The sequence below is a fragment of the Octopus bimaculoides genome, chromosome 10, assembly GCF_046866305.1.
Source record: "Octopus bimaculoides isolate indiv1 chromosome 10, ASM4686630v1, whole genome shotgun sequence".
In the NCBI taxonomy this organism is placed as follows: Eukaryota; Metazoa; Mollusca; class Cephalopoda; order Octopoda; family Octopodidae; genus Octopus; species Octopus bimaculoides.
Window position 1 is genome coordinate 10,219,493 of NC_142937.1, and position 22,218 is coordinate 10,241,710.

The following is a 22,218-nucleotide window of genomic DNA, read 5'->3' on the forward strand; positions in this document are numbered from 1 at the left end:
ACTGATTAGTGTACTATCTGACATTGTTTGCTAGCATAAATTTTGAAATTTTTGAGCCAGTAAACAAAGGTTCTGTCGAAGACGACATTATTTTATGTAAATAATATTTTGATTTCTAAGCTTATATGCAGAGATATTAACCAGTGCGTAGTTATCAAACAATGCTTAGTTTCTATGCTTAAAGCAAGTGCATGCACATGGAGATGAACTAGTAAGTTCATTTCCATGTAGGTTTTAAACATTGGCGTGGTATGATGATTAAGCCGCTGGTGTTTCGCTTTGATTCAACGTAAGCAACGAATAAGAAACTGGACATAAGCATTTTCCTGTATAAGTTAGCATTGTTAAATGTTGCGAACCCCATTATAAGTAAACATTCTTATTTGATTATTCCGTTTCTATAGTGACTGCCATTTTAAAATCTCTACGCGCAGAAGTTTAATGAAACTGCAACGTTCATATTCACATATACCCACTCGCATAAATAATAACGTATATGAATGAAAATATATAAACATATATCTAGACATTTATAAGTATCATAATTGTTGGGTTTTATTCATTCATTTCAGATTATGTAAATTCACTTCCGCAAATATTCTGTTCTCTATTCTTAAAATTTCTTAAGGGAAATTGTTTGAAGGAGAAATCATTTGCATAGTAAGATCACGTATTATAGAATCCTTATATAGAACTTAAGTAAGCGACCGGAGCTTGTAAAGGAGTATATTGAATAGAATGAATTGTATTTCCCACTTAATTGTTTCTACTGATAATGAAATATGTTTGCCATTAGCAAAATACAAGACATGGTTTGCAGGCTACTTCGCAGTCAGCACAGCGAAATTGACTCTTCAAAGAGCATTCATTGGTAAATTGTCAGTCGTACATCCTTGCAATCGCATGCATCTAAAACCGCTTTCTACACCTCCATGAAGCTCATGGGAAACGAGGAGAAGCGAACTTCTCGCAATCAGCACATTCATTGGCATCCGAACGAAAAGTGCTTGACTCTTACTGGAATATCTTTCTGATACTCAAAGTATTTCATGTATTTACTGCCGTGGTATAATGATATATTTGCGGACAACGCAATTATGACAGGCACAATTGACAGTAGCGGAATCTGAGAAAGGAAGCACATAAAACAAGCTTACATTACACGCCCTAAAGATTTTGTTCGTTTCTTTTTACACGGCAGGGAATTTCATTTAGATCGTAGCCTTCATTTAGTTGGTTTACATATTACAACATCTATTTAAAATTATTAAGACAGGTGTTAAACAGTGTTAAAGAGATACTGTATTATATATAGAACAAATCTAATATTATTAAATAAATCCGCCTTTTTTACTACTTCATGAATTCATTTAAACGGTTCCTTGTTTAATTTAGTATGCTATCTCACAAGCAAATGATATTTCAGTTTCATGAAATAACATTACTAATGGTACTTATATTTCATACAAGTCGGTTACAATTTGGAGCCGGAATTAGTAATAAGGAAGTGAATTGTATTTCGATGTCTATCGATTGCTGTGAACTAAACTAGAAACTTCATGATTACGAATATATAAAAGAATGCATCAAGATTTAAGAGACATTTGTCATAAAATCAACCAGACAATTTAACATTTTAAATGGAGCAATATTTTTATTTAATCTCTTAGTATATTTTTTTATAAGGACACGTTTACAATCACAATTAGGTCTTAAGTGTATAGTGTTCGTGTTTGTGCACGTATGAGTATGTATATAGACTTACATACCCATTGGTACATACACTACATACATACATATACACACGCATGTATGTATGAATATAGACACACTCATATATATATATATATATATATATATATATATATATATATATATATATATATATATACACACATACACGCACACGTTTACACCATATATGTATAATATATATATATATATATATATATATATATATATATATATATATATATATATATATGCACACCACACACAGACACATATCTATATATATATAACTACCTAAGAATATGTACACATTTTCATACATACTTGATTATATATACATATGTGTGATTGTATGTGTGCGCATGCATTGTCTATAATTCGACATTCTCAATTATCTATACGTTGACGTTCTTTCGTTCAGCCAAGGGAGATACATCATTATCTCCTTACTTTTTACACTTACACACTTTTTTATAATCCTCTTTCTCACTCTATCCCTGTTGTTCTGGGACTCGCTCGCTCTCTCTCTCTATGAATGCATGCATTTGCATGTTTGTATATCGGTAGTTAGCTACCTAGCGTATGTTAGATTGTACTTCATTAATAACGTACATCTATGAATACACGGTAAAGACCTGAAAGATTGTGAATATAATTCATGAATTACATATTGATTTTCCTTATATCTCGCACTCTTTTCTCGATATTTCTATTCCCTCTCCAAGACTATACCGCTCCAACCCCCAAAATAAAAATATGCACAGAATACGCTATGATCATACTTAGCAAGAATAACACTGACCCCTCCACCTACACTCTGGCGTGATAACATCTAAAAGTGAGGTGGAGCCAATGAAATGCACTAGAAATTCTGATACAAAGCAATTCTGTCTTGTAATACTAAAATTCGCATTAGGAGTAAATATGTTACTGAATAAACCGAAGCCAGCTTTTGAAGTCATTTTAGTTGTGATCATCCTCTTCAGATAAACTATCGGAATTCATAAACAGATATTTTTGGCTAAATGTCAACCTGTAAATTGCTAGTTATACTTTCGTGGTATGGTATGCGGTAGGGGAAATATTATCGAAAATAATACAAATGTATATGTGCACAGATTTTATTGGCATGAAATCAAATCTCAACTCAAAGCCACACATGTATTTAAATAGTAATGTTGTAGAATACTACTGAGAGCATAGGTTTTCAGGATTCTATTTTGATATTATGAAGCAAGACGGTGAGGACTGGAGACATACGATAAGAAAAAGATTTAATAAAGTACGTGATCTTGATAGTAAAAGTATGTTTGTGATATCAATAAAATAGGAACTCCACACATCGACATTATGTGTGTATATAATCAGATGAACACGTGACAGACCAGACAATCGAATATTTTTGCACATCTCTGGCTACAATGCTGTTTGCATCATTTATCACCTTCGAATGACGTCATCCCGCTAACTATGCGATCAGGACAACATTTCACCTTGATTTAAAGGATGACTGGAGCAACGTAAAGAGAGGCGTTTTGCTCAAGAACACAACGTGTAGTCCAATCTGGGAATCGAACCCACGATCTAGGGTTCATTAGTGCAACATCCTAACCTCTAGGTCACATACCTTCCAGAATGTATGATACAACTAATAATATATTAATCGTCTAATTTAATACAAATAGTGAATTAATATTTACCTGTCAAAGAGTCAATGTCACAAGTCGATACTCACCTGGTTTATGTCCGCAAAGCAAATACGATTTTTGTGGTTTTTCTCACTGTTTACAAATATCTTTAAAAAAAGAATTTAATATATTATATAGATATAAATTTTGTCGGTGAATCCGAATTTGTTATTCATATATTCCAGAAAAAGTTTTGAAAAACGTTACAGGTGTTCAAAGTTTGATAATTTTCAGAATTTTCAGCTAATCAGAAAACAGCGCTTCCGACGCCTCTTCCATCATCAGGGCAGCTGGAAGTTCATCAGCATGTCCAAACATTAAATTAGCTACAGTAAACGGAAAAATACATGGAAACATCCGCGAGCAAATTAAATATTTAAAAGCTACGAACAAACCAACAGGAGTTGCTAGGAATAACAGTCAAAACATTAAAATATACACGAGCAAAATAAACAGTCAAAACTGAAAAACATTAGTGAGCAAATTAAATATTTAAAAGCTACGAGTTTACCAATAGGAGTTGCTAGATATAACAGTCAAAACATTGCTTAAAACAGACATTTATTAGTTTAAAAAATTCAAGAACGAAAGTTTGCCATACACTCTACGATTTTATGAAATAAGTCATCTTTCTCTTATGTCCTTCTCCACATAAATTCACAAAGATAAGAGTTAAACATGGAACGGTGTATCGCACACCGGCGTATGTTTCCACGCTTTAAAGACGCCTAGGTACTCTCAATTTGTTGATTATAATCAATATGGTGATTAACCTCCTTGTGCACATGCGCAGCATTTTTGGTTAATATGGAAACAGTTATTCGCCACGGTTTGTAAAATACTCCCTTCGTATTGGCTAAAATCACCAGAATTTTGCAAATTTTACAGGCTAATAACTTTTAATTCTGGATTTATAGGAAACAATTTTATTTCCATAATTAGTATACGAAACAATCCATATGCCAAATTTAAAATCAATTGGAACGAAATTGTAAACAGTGATGAAAACCACAACGATCTAGCAAATAGTTTGATTGGCTTGGAAATATATTAGGTAAGCATTCAAACTCCAACACTACCCTTACTATACAAGACACACACACTTACTGATCCATACCTGGTACTCCGCGAGCGACACTTCGAAGTATACTGAACGGAAGTAAAATAATTTTATTTATCCAGTCAAAATTTTGAAACAACTATTCCCGTCCAGTAATTTATTTTTGAGATGATGTTACTGGTATTGACTTCCAGTCTGTGTATTTTTTGATTGTTCAGATTTCCTGTTTATGTATAAATATAAATATGTGCATGTGTGTGTGTTTATGTGTGTCAATGTTTGTATTTATTTGTATATACAGAGTGTGGTCTAAAAGGCTAAATTTATCGTTGTAGTCATTTTGAATGCTAAGAGGAAGCATCCAGAGTCTCTTTTCTGTACAGGGTTAAGTATATCCATCTGCCATGCAAGAAACCGAGGTCTGATCCCCTGTCGACGAGGCACTTGTATTCTTTTTACACGCAGGTGGAGATCGGCGGTAAGATGTTTGCTTCTGAACAACATGGGTTTGGGTTCAATCACACTGTAGTGCAATTGCGAAGGTATTTTGTACTGTAGGCTCTGAACTACCAGATCTTCGCGAGTGTATTTCCCACGGACAGAAATTGAACGACATGCACCATACCGTATATATATATATATATATATATATATATATATATATATATATATATATATACATACACCCATACTTATATCTGTATATATATTGAAGTGTGTATGTTTTTATGTCATTTTATTTGTCCCCTCCAATAAGTTACAACATGTGTAGGTGAGTTTGCAATTCAGTAGTTCGGCAAACAGGAAGAAAATGGAGAAAGATAGATGTATGAATAATTTATTTGTATGATATAAAGATGTTGAAATTAAAAACAATACATAGGAGCTGGAACTGAAACATCTATGTAGGTTTTATCACATCTCCCATTTACTTTTTGAGCTTTAAACTTCTAACTTATGTGTATAGTGATTGTTTTTTAAAAAAATATTATCTTTATATCATACAGATAAACTATTCATACGTCCATGTATCTCCATCTTCCTTTCGAGATTAATATGTATTTACTACAATAATCCCTGACATCGTTGAGACTTTCTCATTATATGATATCGATTAACCAGTGGAGCTCTTTTGATTATAATCCCTAATGTGGATCTAACTTCTTCGAATTGACTATATATATGTGTGTGTGTATAATACTTTTACCTATAAAATGTATTGCAACGGAAACTACTATAAGCAGGTAATATCAATTTCTAAACAATAAGCGAAGCATTTGTGTCTTAGTAAATTATTGCGACAACAAACATCTGCATCAATGTATAAAGCTACTTCTGAACAGAGATATTGTTCATGATCAACTGGGAAAGCATAAGTTTGGGAAAAGGTCAAAAGTCAATGACCCTTGGTCTAACTTTGCGTATCCAGTAAATATCATCCCACATTCTTTTCAGTCTATTTGGATAAGTATCTTTTCTTAGAGAATGGTGTTATTGTTTTTACTGTTAGGTCGTATCACTGTATAAATGCCCTTTAATTTACTACCAGTTTTCGTGCAATGTAATCTTCGCATTGCAAAGAAGCACTTGATTTCATTCTTATAACAAACACTTGTTGGCAACATATTATCGTTTCTATAAATCTCCGTATTTAAAGAAGGATAGCAGTGTATATCAAAGTATTTTACTGATGTATTGACAAAGTAACTTTATACGAATTGCTATGCAGTTAATCGATGTCGGTATGCGCAAAATCCAAAAAATATCTAAGCGCGTATGTATTCAAGTCTACATACCTTACTTCATGATAAACAATAAAAAGATGGGATCAGAAGTTCACTTATTACAAAGTTATTGACATAATTGATTACATATAACTTTCTTACACGTTTACTTCTGAATTTGAATTTTCGGTATGATACGAAATCGAGTGAAACTTGATTTGTTTTTCTCTTTATAATACTCAATGGAAGAATGTTTAAAGTAAACAGAATAAAATCCGAAAAGCCATAATGGAATATATTATAAAATGAAATCTTGCATTGAATATATTATAAAATAAAGGCTTGCATATATTTGTCCTATTAAAACTGATATCATCAAATTTTATGCAGTTATATGATATATAATTGTTTCTGTTCGCTGAAAATTCCACGATTGGTACAACAATCCTTTCACTATGATCAACTAGCGTGAGTAATTATCGAAATTTTATGGTTTTGAATAGTAGTTTTTGATCAAATGCATAGTTCCAAGTCTTGAACATATTACGCGTTCATTCTCCAAAGTTTATTGAAATGATCCTTTGTTACATATTGATTATGTAATATGCATTTGCACCAACGTTACACAGGGTGGAGCAATGGTGACGGACCTTTTTGAAACGGTTATTACTTAGCCCCATAAGAGGGGAACATGTGCAACAGGTACCATTTATCTCGTTTTTATTCTTTTAGCATGTTGTCTTCCTTTTCAGATGAAGCCATGGCACTGTGGATGATAGAGCATCACCTGTTTGCCTACGACATTTACGTGAAGAATAACGTGTCTGTCACAGTGTGAATTTCGCCGCCACTTCAACATTCACCAAAATCAGGTTATTGCTACCTGTAACACAATCTTACTTTGACTGAATACACTTCGCACATGAGGTACACGTGGGGACGCCAGAAATGGTAAAGATCCCGGAAAATGTGGAACGCGTCAGATTGGAGTTAGAATGGTTTTGTTTAGAGGTAATCCACGGAGCTTGGCATCGGTAATCGATAGGTAAGGCGTAGTTTGCTTGGAGACGGTACAAATTTGTCATTGCGCAATAGTTAAAAGAAGCAATTGTTGAGGCAAAAGACAACCTCATTTTATTAACAAGTGACGAAACTCAATGGCGTGGTGAATCAAAAGAACTGTCGTTATTGGACACTTGAAGATTCTAGAGAACTACTTGAAATACAACTTCACAACCCAAACATGACGGTCTGTTGTGCTGTTGAAAATGCTGCAGTCATTGGTCCTTACTTTTGAAAACCATAATTGAGATACCGTTACTGTGAACTCCAAGCGTTACATCGAAATGATAAACAACTTTCTTTGTGCCTGAATTACAACAAAAACGTATGCCTATTCCACGTGTGTGGTTTCAGCAGGATGGGTAACGGCCCACATAGCCAGAGCATCAAAGGATGTTCTTCGCCTTCTCTTCGGTCGCGCCTTATTTCCAGGTTTGCTGACATTCCTTAGGCTCCTCGGTCCCCATATTTGTCCAAGTGTGATTACGTCTTGTGGAGAAACCTCAAAGCACGTGTGCATGGATATAAGCCCCATACATTGGATGATTTGAATGAAGCTATTCGCGTGGAAGTTGCCCAAATTGATAAAGCAATGCTGGAGAGAGTGGAGACCAACTTCTAAGAACTCTTCAGAAATGCATCAGAGAAAACGGCCACCACATGCGGGATGTTGTATTCTACACGGGATATTGAAAAATGCTAAATCAGTACGAACACATTGATGTCAATCTCAGAGTATAGGCTATAGATTTACAGACTTTTGGACGGATACATATCTTGAGGCATTTGTTCAGTTTATTTCCTTTGTATTTCAAATTCCACCGAAGATAACTTCGTCGTTTACCACTGTGGTTAGAGTAAAGCAAAAGCAAAAGAACGTGCAAGTATTCTTGTTCACAGATTCAGAAATGTTTGCTAAGTGCAGCTGTTCTTGGAGGATTGTAATCTTTGAACATACTCGTCAATAACAAATGCAGCAATCATTGTATATTGAGTGTTAATTTGGAGAAAATTTTATTAAGTATTGCCTGCATGGCGAAAGCCAAAATTATTTTGAAAGAATTCCCAAGGAGCGCAAGTTTAGACAAATTGGGTTATTTGACTGTTAGTTTCTGTTTTCATGTGTTAGTCTCGTTGCCATGTGATATTTCTGGTCTTTTATTTTCGAGTGAATTACCTGCGTTTATTTGCTTTGGAGTTTCTGTCAACTGAGTTACTAAGATGTGTGACACAACATGTGAAATCTAAATTGTAGTTATTATTTTTTTAAATTATTTACGATGAATGACAGTTTTGAATGAGGTACCAAATATTGAATATCTGATTATTGAAATATGTGTGAAGTATTACAAAAGATGCGCCAGTGCAACCATTACTATCGACATTACCTGATATGATTCATTATAAACAATATGAAACCTGGTACTATTTTGGCGTATATTCATGAAATTCTTCCGTTTTAAGGAGACACATTGATTTTAAAATTAACTATTCTTCTCCATTGATTGCATGCTATTTCTCTCGGTATATATGTAATTATAGAAATACCTTTACGTCATATTTATTATAATGCATTATGTTTATAGTGTTTCATTTCTATAGATTACTTACATGACCAGGCTCAGTTCAATCATTGTCTCATTATATGAATATATTCAAACAATATATACTATGTAAATCTATGTACTCCTATTTACAATTTTATCTAAAAGTCACGTGTACACGTGTATGCAGTCTGTTAATTCAAATTCAAAATATTCTCTAAACGCATTGAATAAACGATTCCACTAAGAACCAAATGTATGTAATTATACAAGTATTGGACAATAACTCCAAGCAATTTCACTGATATTTCTAACAAAGTTATGATATAAAGGAATTACAAAATAGGATTCTTTCAACGTAATAGAAAATAAGATAGTGTTGCATGCGGGCAACTACCATAGAAATCATGCACTGCTTGAAAAGAAAATTAGATGCATTATGATATACATTAGGACAGCAACCGTCGGTATTGGAATTTCAAAATTTATATTGTCAAAAGAACGAATGGAAGTGAAAACAACTGTATTTTTATAATCACTTCCGGAAAGATATTACCAAATCACCAGGTACATATATACAACATTACCGCGTCTACTTAGCATGTTTACAGTCAAGTAGTTTTTAAGATGAAAAACAAAACAGAATGAAAATGGAATCTTACATGCAGCGTTTTCTTCTAGAATATATACGTACAATACAATTGATTTATTGTGTATTTCAAATCAGCCTTCAGTAAAACTTCGCAATGCATTCACATACATATACACAGACACATACTAAATTTTTGAATTAATTATTGTAAATACGCACAGTTTACCGATAATCAGAAAACAATTAATTTGAATTTAGTAAACATGTGAAATTAAATACTGTCTTCTGAAATTTACTAGATTAAATGTAATAATTTCTTTCCAGGCAGACTTGTATATCTCACGTTTTCGGTACAAATGCAGGGTTTTGTTGCCTTCCCGTTAAAAAACATTGTGTGCGCACAAGCACTCTCACACACACGTGTTTTGCTTCACTATATGCAAGCCCAGTAGCACCAGATTTCGTCACCAGTGATGACCTTCGACAAAAAGGCCGGATCACGTTCCAGCTGCTGTTTTAGTTTACGACACATATTCAGCTGCGATTTCTGTTGATCTTGCGTGAGCAGGCGGGGCACATTTTCTGCAACTCTTTTCATTCGCAATTCTTCGCTCCAAATTCGCTCAAAATTCGAACAGTTCGTTAACTGTTCGATACCAGTTGTCCACGTTCATTTCGTGCATTTTCGTGGTACTTTCATTCGTGCGGGAGGTCAACGATGGCCCTGAACGAGTTTTATCCTCAAGCGACAAATGTCCATTCCTAAAGCGTGGAAACCACTCGTAAACTTACAGCGTCCTTGTATGATATTTAATGCATGACCACTGTTTTGAACAACCGTTTTCCACAGCAGAAAACGACATTCCACGAATGTATGCTGTTCCTTCGTTTCATACATCGAAAAAAAAAACCAGGAACAGGGGAAATGCACTGCAAAACAAAGACGCACCAAGTGGTAGTATTACCGCACAGGAAGACGCCAGTAGTTGCATCGAGTGGCCACTAGCATTGGAAGCCTGAACTATAATTGGCTTAATACAGTTTTATATTTAAGAAATGAGAAATTATGTACATTATTTACATTATTTATAATTGACGGATATTTGTGCTCATCTTGTTTGTTGTTAACACAACGTTTCCGCTGATATACTCTCCAGCCTTCAACAGGTGTCTTATGGGAGATTTAGAACCTGGGTTGTTATTCCTAAGGTATTTTTCGATATTATTATTATTATTATTATTATTATTATTATTATTATTATTATTATTATTATTATCATTATTATTATTATTATTATTATTATTATTATTATTATTATTATTATTATTATTATTATTATTATTATTATTATTATTATTATTCAGCAGCCCTATTTTTATAACGTGCTTTCACTTCACTACCGAGCGCAGCTCTGTGCGCCTTGGGTATGTGCTGTGGTTTGCTGTGGTGCTCTTATGTTTACTGTATTGAAAGTGTTTTGCGTAGAATGTGTGCAGTACCCAGTAGTGCAATTTTCTGTATGTTATATATATTTGTAAGTCCTGGTGTTTTTGTTATGTATTTGTCTGAATATTTTTTTATTATATCTAAGGCACCTACTATGATAGGAATTGTTTCTGTTTTTAGATTCCACATTCGAGTTATCTCTATTTCCAGGTCTTTGTATTTTGAAAGTTTTTCCATTTCTTTTAGAGAAACGTTGTCATCTGCTGGTATTGATACACCAATTAGAAAGCATTTTTTTTCTTCATGATCTTTGACAACTACATCTGGTCTATTTGCCTTAATTTCTCTATCTGTGTGTATTGGCATATCCCAGAGTATGGTTGCTATCTCGTTTTCTATGACCTTTTCTGGCGTGTGTTTATACCATCTTTTTTCTGTTGTTATTCCATAATGTTGGCATAGCTTCCAGTGTATATAGGTCCCAGCTTTGTCGTGTCTGTGAATATATTCCTTCTTAGCCAGGACTGGGCAGCCAGAGATAATATGATATTATTATTATTATTATTATTATTATTATTATTATTATTATTATTATTATTATTATTATTATTATTATTATTACTATTATTATTAAAATAAAGAAATTTACTTCAGTATTTTATGAAATTAGAGTTTAAATAATTAATGACGTATTTTAAATTAGTTTACAAACTATTGAGTAATTGGCGACAAATACACAAATGCAAAATTGTGCACACATTCGTATGTACTATGCTATGTGCATATTCGAAAATATTTGCTTCTATCGTATGTATATATTGTTTCCATGATATATACGTGTGTGTGTGTATATAGGTATGTATGTATGTATGCGTGCGCGCGCGCGTGTGTACATATATATTTGTGTGTGTACGTATATATGTATGTATACATTATATTGTTACGTTGCTGTTGTTTTTTTAAGGACATAATGGGATTTGCTGGTGTTTACGATGTTGTTTGTGTCTGTGGTGAAGGTAATTCTGACGGTGGTGATAGTAATGTCGATGATGGTGTTCATTGTATTCATGATGTTGTTGAAGATGGTATTTGGCGTGTCATGGTTGGGAGGTGTTTGTTCTGTCGACTTGAGTTTCCTACCTTTCTTTTTTGTTGACGAGATTTAACTTACAATGTGAGCGAAGACAATTAAATATCGTCATGTATTTTACGCAGAATTTTACCGATCCCTATCAACGCCCTTACAACAACAACAGTTACTACTAATAACAATAATAATGAAAAATAATACTATTATTATTATTATTATTATTATTATTATTATTATTATTATTATTATTATCATTCAGTAGTTTTATTTTTATATTATTATTATTATTATTATTATTATTATTATTATTATTATTATTATTATTATTATTATTATTATTATTCACTGCCGGGAATCGAAATCTTGACTTTAGTAGTCTGCGTTCTTAACCAAACTAACAAAAACACACATATGTTTATAAAGTATATATATATATATATATATATATATATATATATATATATATATATATATATATATATATATATATATATATATCAACTTTAAATAGAGCTCAAAATTGATCCGTTGAAACTACTTTATTGCAACAACAATAACAATAATAATAAGAAACAAATAGACGTATGTACATTTCGATAGAACATCCAGAATTATTAATACATATCATAAAATATTATAAAATATTATAAAATATAAGATACTCCATCTCCTCAGGGTCCCATTATTATTGCTATCATCACCATCATTATTATTAGCAATACACATCCGAAAAAACAGAAACCATTCAAATCTAATTTTCATAGTTGACCCATGAACATATACAAAACAGGATGAAACAGTGAAAGATGGCACACAACTTTCCATCCCAAATGTGCAATGAACGAGCAAACGGTAAATTTCCACAAATCTAAACCTAAAAATTTTATATTATAATTTCATTTACTGTTCAATTTAGAACGCTATAAAATCCGTTAGAGTAATAATCATCAAAATAAATATCAAATTTAATAAATAAATAAATAAATAAATATAAATATATATATATATACATATATATATATATATGTATGTATATATATATATATATATATATATATATATATATATATATATATATATATATATATATATGCATATATATATATGTGTGTGTGTATAAACTCATGTATATATACATATATATATATATATATATATATATATATATATATACATCCCACACACGCATATATATACATGTAATGTGCGTGTGTTTGTCTGTTTGTGCTTCTGTGTATCTTTTTAAAGAGAGACAGAGAGTGAAAGAAAGAGAGAGAGAAAGCGAGAGAACATGCCTGTGTGACTGCGTGTGTGTGTGCGTGTGTGTGTGCACGCGCGCATGTACTCTCTTACTACTATTCTCCAAGTCCTGGTAACCTTTGATAAAAAAAGCCTCATCCACATGCTTCAGCTCAGAGGCAGTTCTTTTTTGATATTCTGTATGTATTTAAAACTTTCCAGTATGTTCGGAATCGTTCCAAGCGTGTATGAACGAGGACTGTTTACTTTTTAGTCAAGTGAATTAATTTAAAACGCTGTCAGTATGCCAAATGCACTGTATTGGTGTATACCACAACACATTTATGTTTCTGTAGTGAATCTTATGGGAGTGCGTTATTATTTATGTGACTATAATACTCTCTCTTGATATCCACTATGCGACGTTGTTGCGTTCCCCCAACATGTTTGAATACCATATCATTTGGAATTAATGCAATAAATCTGCATAATATTTTCCGAGTTGCCTGACATTTAGATGTGTTTGTAAACGTGTTTACTTATACAGTATGTTGCCAGGAAGAGCTCTACCATTTTTAATTAAGTTTTCGTTTGCAATAATGATATTACTGTTGAACGTTGTACAGAATATTTTGAAATTTAATACTATCAAGAAAGTACAAGGATGGTGGTCCCAAAATGGTGGTCCCGATTCAGAAGAAGAAATCTTCTTCCCATTAGTGTAATACAGTAATATCTGTAACGTTAGATTCAAATAAACAAAGGAGAAACAAATCCAATGCTGATTATTGAATTCTCTTCTGTCCCAACCGTCGTGTTGTTCATAACACAAAGAGAATACATGCCAAACAGTATCAGAGTGCTTCGTTATAGAGTAATGTGTTGTCCATTTTCGGTAGTGTTGGAGAGTATTACGGCGAAAGTTTTGATTTTTCAATGAAAATCAAAATATTAACATATCAAACAGAGACACACACACAGACACAGGCACACGCGCATACTCATTTTCTCCCTCTTTCGTACTCGTGCAGACAAACATACAGACACACACACACACACACACACATATATACATGACAATGTGTGAGTGTATGCAAGAATACTATAGTTAACAGCAGGTTGATGCAACATATATCATTTCTGACGTTCTTACACTTGTAGCAAATCCACAAAGTAGTCTAGCATAGCCATTTCCATAGAGAATATATTATTTGTAAAGCAATCATTAGAATTTTACATTGAGAAGAACTATATAAGTATATGTATGTAGTATGTACGTGTCTGTCTCTGCATCTACACTGGTGTGTATATGTGAATCTGTGTGAGTGTTTGTGTGTGTTCGTGTGTATACACTTGCATACAGGCACACACAAACATATTTTGTTTATAAGATGATTGTGAAACTCTGAGAATGAATACGTGTAGCGTACACAAACACATACTTTCTTAACTGCATAAAATATTATAGACCACTGCGTTTTATGTCTTAGTAGTATCGCTTTAGGTATTATTATTGATGTTTTTAATCCATCAATTTTATGTCTCACATTCCTTATATGATTCTTGACGATAGATTTCCATCTCTATATTCGCATTCCATTTTTCGTTCGATTAGTTTTCTTAAGATATTTTCTGCTTACTTTCTTTGAACATTTCAAATTACAGACATTATTATTTTGCTCAGAACTTATCCATCAGGACTTAGACACCTCTCATTGATACATATACTACATTTTATTTTTAGTCTCATATATTTTGCAGCGTTTGAATTATGGATACTATACTAGTCTTCTATTTAATTATTTGCTATTTCTAACATTTCCATTGGGATTTATGTCATATAAATATATTCCTTGAAACTTGTGTCTGTACGGTATGTTGACAGAAAGATTATGTTTATTTCAAGTTAGCAGACATTTGTTAATGTAATTTCATTTAAAAATTTTGTTATAACAAATATATGAATGTCAATACTGACAGATTCAATAGAATATTTATCTGATACCTGAATGAAAAAGAAGCGTGAGCATATAACAGATATAATTGGAGGAAGATGTATGAATATTGCAATAAACACGAACCATTGTTACACGCAACTCTACTTGGTCTAAAGTGGATATAAATATAGAATTTTAACAAAGTTGTATTGGAATGACAAAAAGGATTAATATTGATATTAAAAAGAGACTATATAACATGTTACAAAGGCATAGAGAATCAATATAATGCAAGTTTTCCTTAAAACAGGGCATCCTTTGATGTAGATGTATCTGTAGAAGTTTAAAGAAAATATTAGAACATACACGTATTAGACACAATAAAAATGTAACACACTTATATAATCTTACATTATGAAAGAGAAGCTGATCTGTCTCTGTATTTCCATAACAACATTTCGGTAGAGGTGGGGAAGAATGGGAGGAATCAATAGTGGAGATTACCTCTGTCACAACGCATATTTAGATAGAGAGAAACCTCTCTAGTTGAGTTTGCTAATATATAATATAAAAGAATACTTGGCTTGGGATCCTCCTCAAAATTTAACAATTCTTGGGCTCTAGGCGGTTTTATATGTGGGAAAGAAATGATGGTTGAAAAGTACTGATTAGCTCCATGTTAAACTAAATTAAATATACAGCAAAATTTATCTGAGAACGTTGACGTAGAAAAATGAATATCTAAAGTGTGTATATTTTCAAAGAGTGCATAAAAATGTTCGTTTAACTTACAACTGATACCTATATCTAAATAGTATAGGTATCAAATTTTGTCACAAGTCCTTCAATATTTCCTGGGAAGGGTTCATTACTTTTACCGTAGTGTTCAACTGGTACTTAATTTCCCAACCCCAAATGAAGAAAAGCAAATTCGACCTCGTCGGAATGTGAACACTAAAGGTAAAGGCGGACGAAATGCTGTTAAGTAATTTATGCGGCATGCTAACAATTCTGCCAATTCACCGACTGGAAGGATTAAATATTATTAGCTTCAAATTCTGGCACTAGGGTAGTAATTTCAGACGATTACAACGAGCCAAGGGCCCAACCGGCACTTCATTTTTTGACCCAAAACAAATGAAAGCAATGAGATGAAAATGATCTTACAATATTCAAACGGATCTTGGACGACTGTTTCCATCAAATTCCAAAAACATCACCTAGATGCAGAAATATCTCTGTAATCAGTAATTTTTAACTCGAATACGCTTATGCTATGGTGCCCAAAGAATAAATATAATATGAAATGCAACTTGAATATTTTTCCTAGCTGGTGGTATTAAATCAAGTATAACCTGGGTCAGTTTTAACCAAAACATATCTAAATATGAAAGTATGTAAGTACACACGCACTCACATACTCACACACGCACACACACTAACATACGCATACACACTAACACCCACCCATACACACTCACACAACACACACACTCACACATGCACACATGCTCACACACGCACACACTCGCACACGCACATATCACGTACGCATGAACGCGCGCGCACACACCCACGCACAGGAAGCACACACGCGCTCACACAGGTCCTCGAGTGTGTCTACATTTTATAGGAACTTAAATATTCTATTACATCAAGAAATTAAATGCGTTTCTGCATCGGCAAACATTCTATACACCAACTATAGAAATGCATCTTGAGAATACTGCAAGGCATTTGGAAAAGGAAATGTTTATCTTATATTTACTAGTAGGTATTGATGTTAATAACTTATAGTTCAATATAAAGCCGTGGATATCATTCTCAGAAGAAATGCATTTTATGTTCCGGTATTTCAGTATTGGACAGTTTGAATAATTTAACACACACACACACACACACACATACACAGACACACACACACGCACACACACACACACACACAGACAAACACACACACACGCACACACACACACACACACACACACACACACACACACACACAAGACGAAAGTAAATCTTTGTCTGTCTGTCTTTTTCTGTCTCACTTTCTCACTTGCTGCTAAATTACCTGATTCTCAGTCATTCTGCCGCTGTTTTGTTGTTCCATCTTTCTTTATACAAATGCACAACACACAAAAATTTCGCATATGGGCATTCATAAATTACACATACACAAACATGTTATAGATGTTCCTACATCAGTTTGTTTATATGAGTAGAGATATGGAACCATAGACTGATGGCATATCCATGGCAATTAAATGATTACCTTACATTTTGTCAGCGAAAATGATGCCCATGTTTTGATGTTACACTGTGAAATATGTATGGCTTACTCTTCAAATTAATTCAATAATTAGATATATTAATTGTTACGAAAATAAAATGTTATCATAACACAGGAGTACACAAGAACTTGTAAATTATGATTTATCCTCGCTTCTCTGAAGGCGGATTATCATTCGTATTTCTATCATGCTCCTCATGACGTGCATGTTTGTAATTAGTTACGAAACAGTGACACGGAGTTTCAATTTTGACGTCGTTTAAATTATAAGATTTCGGTTCATATTCTATTATATCAAAAAAGAATACCTTAGATGAAGCGCATTGACAGTTTGTAGCTAGTTATGTCACAAACGTTATTTCCTTAAGAGTAGATGCAAATATAGATTAATTAGTAGTCGGTAAACGATATTCTCTAACTAAAGTTTTGAAGTCTTAAAGAATATGACAATCAATCATTTCAACTCAATGCTATGAGGAACAAAATTCTAATTAATGACAGTATTACTGATCAGTACTTCTTGTAGATGTATTAATATCCACAAAAAGTTTTCGTATTAGCAACCAAAGGAACCTACACGAAGCACAGAGTAATGAAGGTGAACAAGCGAAATCTTTGGAGAAGCGCAATTTCATAAATGTTTTCACATACACACGAGCGCTCTCTCTCTCTCACACACATACACACACACACACACACACACACACACACACACACACACACACACACGCACACATACACACACACACACACGCGCACACAGATACACACACACACACACACACACCCACACACATTCATGCAGATATCTGTGTTTGTATAGAAAATAAATAAAGGCTGTTGGTAATACTTTCAGTCTCGGAGGCAGCGAGCTGGTAGAAACGATAGCACGCCGGGCGAAATTCTTAGCGGTATTTCGTCTGTCTTTACATTCAGAGTTCAAATTGCACCGGGGTCGACTTTGCCTTTCATCCTTTCGAGGTCGATAAATTAAGTACCAGTTGCACGCTGTGGGCGATCTAATCGACTGACCCAAACCCCGCAATTTCGAGCGTTTAGAGTCGAAAAGAATGTTTTCAGTGAACAGTGAAATATTTAAATTCGCTGTTTATATATATAATTTATAGCTTACAAATTTGTATAAACAAAAATAAAAACACACTCACAATTCTCACACAAGCGGGATGTTCTTCACACGTCGTGAGTTATCGTTCAAAAGATCTTTAAAATGTTATGCCTTTTACAACAATTTGTTTTCACTTCTGGTGGCGTCACCAGCGAGGAGCTGGTGCGAGGAGCGATAATGTTTGGAAGAAACACGACACAAATGTGAATATACAAAGAGAATAAAACAAGTATAGAAGATACAATGAAAAAACCGCTTCTAAGACGATACGAATATATGTTTAACACGAAAACGGTCCTGTAGGACTAGAAGCGAAAAAGGGGACAGATGGGAGAACAAAACGAAATTGATATAAAAAAAAGAACGTAAAAAAACTATGGTGTAAGTAGAGAGTAAGGCGAGAGAAGCGTGATTGAATGACTCAGCGGTCAAGCAGAAAATGGAATGCAAGAGAAAGAGAGAGAGGGGCGGAAGAGAACACAGAGGGAGAAGGAAATGGGAATATTCACAAGTTAAGTAGTACGAGGGAAAAGGAGTGGAAGCAGAGATAGAAAAACAACAGAGAGGTAAGATGGAGAGAGAGGAAAGGAGAGAGAGAGAAAGAGGAGAGAAAAAGAGAGAGAAACAGAGACAGAGTTAGATATTGCAAAAACAATATCTGTCTGAATTGATAGAATTTAAGAGAGGTGTAAAAATGATAAGTTCCAAAATTTAAACAGAAATATAACAAAAGAACAAATAGAAAAAACCGTCAGTTACCCCAAAGTCCATTATAATTTCACGCATTTGACAATAATATGCAGCTTCTGTGGCGTCAGAACAGAGAATCTGCTGGGAATAGCGAGCAAACATTAGGGACAGTGACAACAACAAATACGACACGAGTGTGAATATAAAAATGTATATATAAGTCTTAGAAGTATGCACTAATGCACGCAAGGACACATATATACAAATATTGTAACTGTAAATATAGAGATGTGTACGTCAGTGTGTGTGTGTGTGTGTGTGTGTATGTGTGTGAAATTGAAATTCATTGGTCTGCTGAATCATTGGTGGAAAATAACTGTGAAATCTGGAGCGTTTGGAATGTTAAATCACTTAAAAATGAATTACTTTCGTGGTTGCATGGTTTTGTAGCTGATCATTTATTTGCTCTATCTATGAAACAAAAATCTACGTGATTTTTGTTTTTGCTGGTATTCACAAATAAAGCTTTTTATATCATAACCGATTGTTTAAATGAATATGAACATTTTAATACATATATATATAGCACTATCTATACAACAATATATTGATTTTTCGTAAACCTCGTGTTGCATTATCAATTGAAAGACCATAGAAATATTTGGATCGAATCTATCAGACATGCAATAACTGCAGGATGCCTGATGGTTTTTCTATATAAGATGCAGTACTGGATGAATAATATTATAATTTTGTTTTATTAATGAAATGTGTATCCTCAGTGAATAATAATATTTGTTTTTTATTCCAGATAACGGCTTAGCATAGCGCAAGCAAATAGCAACTCCTATTCTCAAATCATTATAAGTGTTCTGAATTCCGTTCTGTTGATAAAGACTTTGTTGAAGTTAACAAAAACAACAGATTCACTATTCTACTTTACCGGGCACCAATTTTCTTATCTCCAAATTTAGAGTGACAGTATATTATACTATTTTCATTGGTCTCCGATTTTGAAAAATAAATACTACGTAACGTGCTTTCAAATATCATGTAAAAGTTACGATTACGTCAGTGGAAATATTTGATAACATCTCAGAAAATTAATATTTACGAAAGCTTTACTACAAGGCCTTGTCTATATGTAGAGCAATCTATCATGCTGCATAATAAAAATTAAAATCTGTAAATTTACAACCATCCAGATCTCTGAGTACCTTATTTTTTCTAATATATAATACCTGTACATCACCTCCGAGTCTTCTAATATGTGTGTGTGTGTATGTGTGTGTGTGTGTGTGTGTGTGAGTGAGTGTGTGTGTTTGTGTGTGTGTGTGTGTGTGTGTGTGTGTGTGTGTGTGTGTGTGTGTGTGTGTGTGTGTGTGTGTACGCCACTGACTTCAATCATGTGTTTCGGCAACACTGTTGTATGGCCGTCTGTGTGTTTCAAATTGAGATTTGATTCTGTTATATCAAATATTATTTGTGTAATTGAGTTTGGAACGCGTCCACATCTTAGAGCTTGGTTTGTGGGGGTATGGCTCAACAAAACTGATAATGAAAGACATGATCATGATAATAATCAGAATTATAATTAGCACATACGAGAGCGCACGCACACACAGATGCGTTCGATTGAGAAATACAATTTAGAAAAGTAGCAATACATGTATTCGGCTTAATCGTTTGAAACCAAATGACCTATGATTCCAATCTAAGAGTGCAAAATATTAGCTACAAAATTATTTTGGGCAAAGTTAAAATGACTTAATGTTAAATAAAGTTGAAGTGACCTTTTATGCAATTAGTGGAAGTGCATTATACCTCTTAGATATTTGTATTTTATCCCATTACTGCTGTAGGTAATTGAATAAAGATATATTTTATAAACGGAATACCATATCAAATATGCTTTTAGGAAAGCGAACACAAAACCTGCATTCCTATATATAATCTGTACCAGGTTTTAGACGGCAGATTCAAAATAGCATTGATGAGATATATATTATTTAATTAAACATTTATTTCTAATCGAGTGTAACACGAAGCGAATACACTATATGTTCGAAATATTTCACTTAAATTATTTACTTCTTGTATAGTCAATATACACTTCTTATCGATTCCTCTTACTCTATTCATGTGTTTGTAAACAAAGTGCAAACCATCTTTTAATAGTATGGTTTAACGCTATTATATATCTATTATTACGTAATGTTGCACTGTTCTATTTTTAATATACATTGTTATGTCAGAAGAAAGGAAAATTTCCAAAACTTTGAAGAAAGTGAATTGTACTTAATCTACAGTCAATTTGAACTCTGCAAGAGGTACAAACAAAAACCGATTCCAAAGCTTTAATGTGTCAATGAAATTGGGAATTATAATCTGTTCACGTATAAACAAGGAAAAACAATATTTTAAGATAAATAAAATCATAAAATTTCTCGATAGCTGAATATCAAAATTTCCTTTATCAATTAATGACTACTAAGTCTATTAGAACACCTCATTGAGAAATAATATCCCACTTCTTATATCAAAGCAAAATATTTTAAAGAAATGTTTCATAATACCAAAGAGTTAGTTGATATAAGATCAAGTTACAAGATTGCATTGGCATAATTTATATATTAAGATCTCCACCAGTATAAGTATAATAAATGTACAAATTAAGCTGTATTGAAATGAGAAAAATGGTGGCAGACTTAGATTCCTATTCATTTTCACAGTTTTCATATTCGTTTCTTTCCGTTACGACTAAATTCAATTAAGTTATATATATATATATATATATATATATATATATATATATATATATATAGTCGATTTTTCCTTATTACCTGTTTTAAATTATAATTGAATTCATTTGCTACGTCAATGCGACATAGCTTTCATTTTTTCTTCATTTCTGTTGCCAGTCTAAATTGGCTAAATGATAACCTCTTCACAGTACGGACAGAAATCTTAATTAAATTTATCATGCTTGTCACATTAT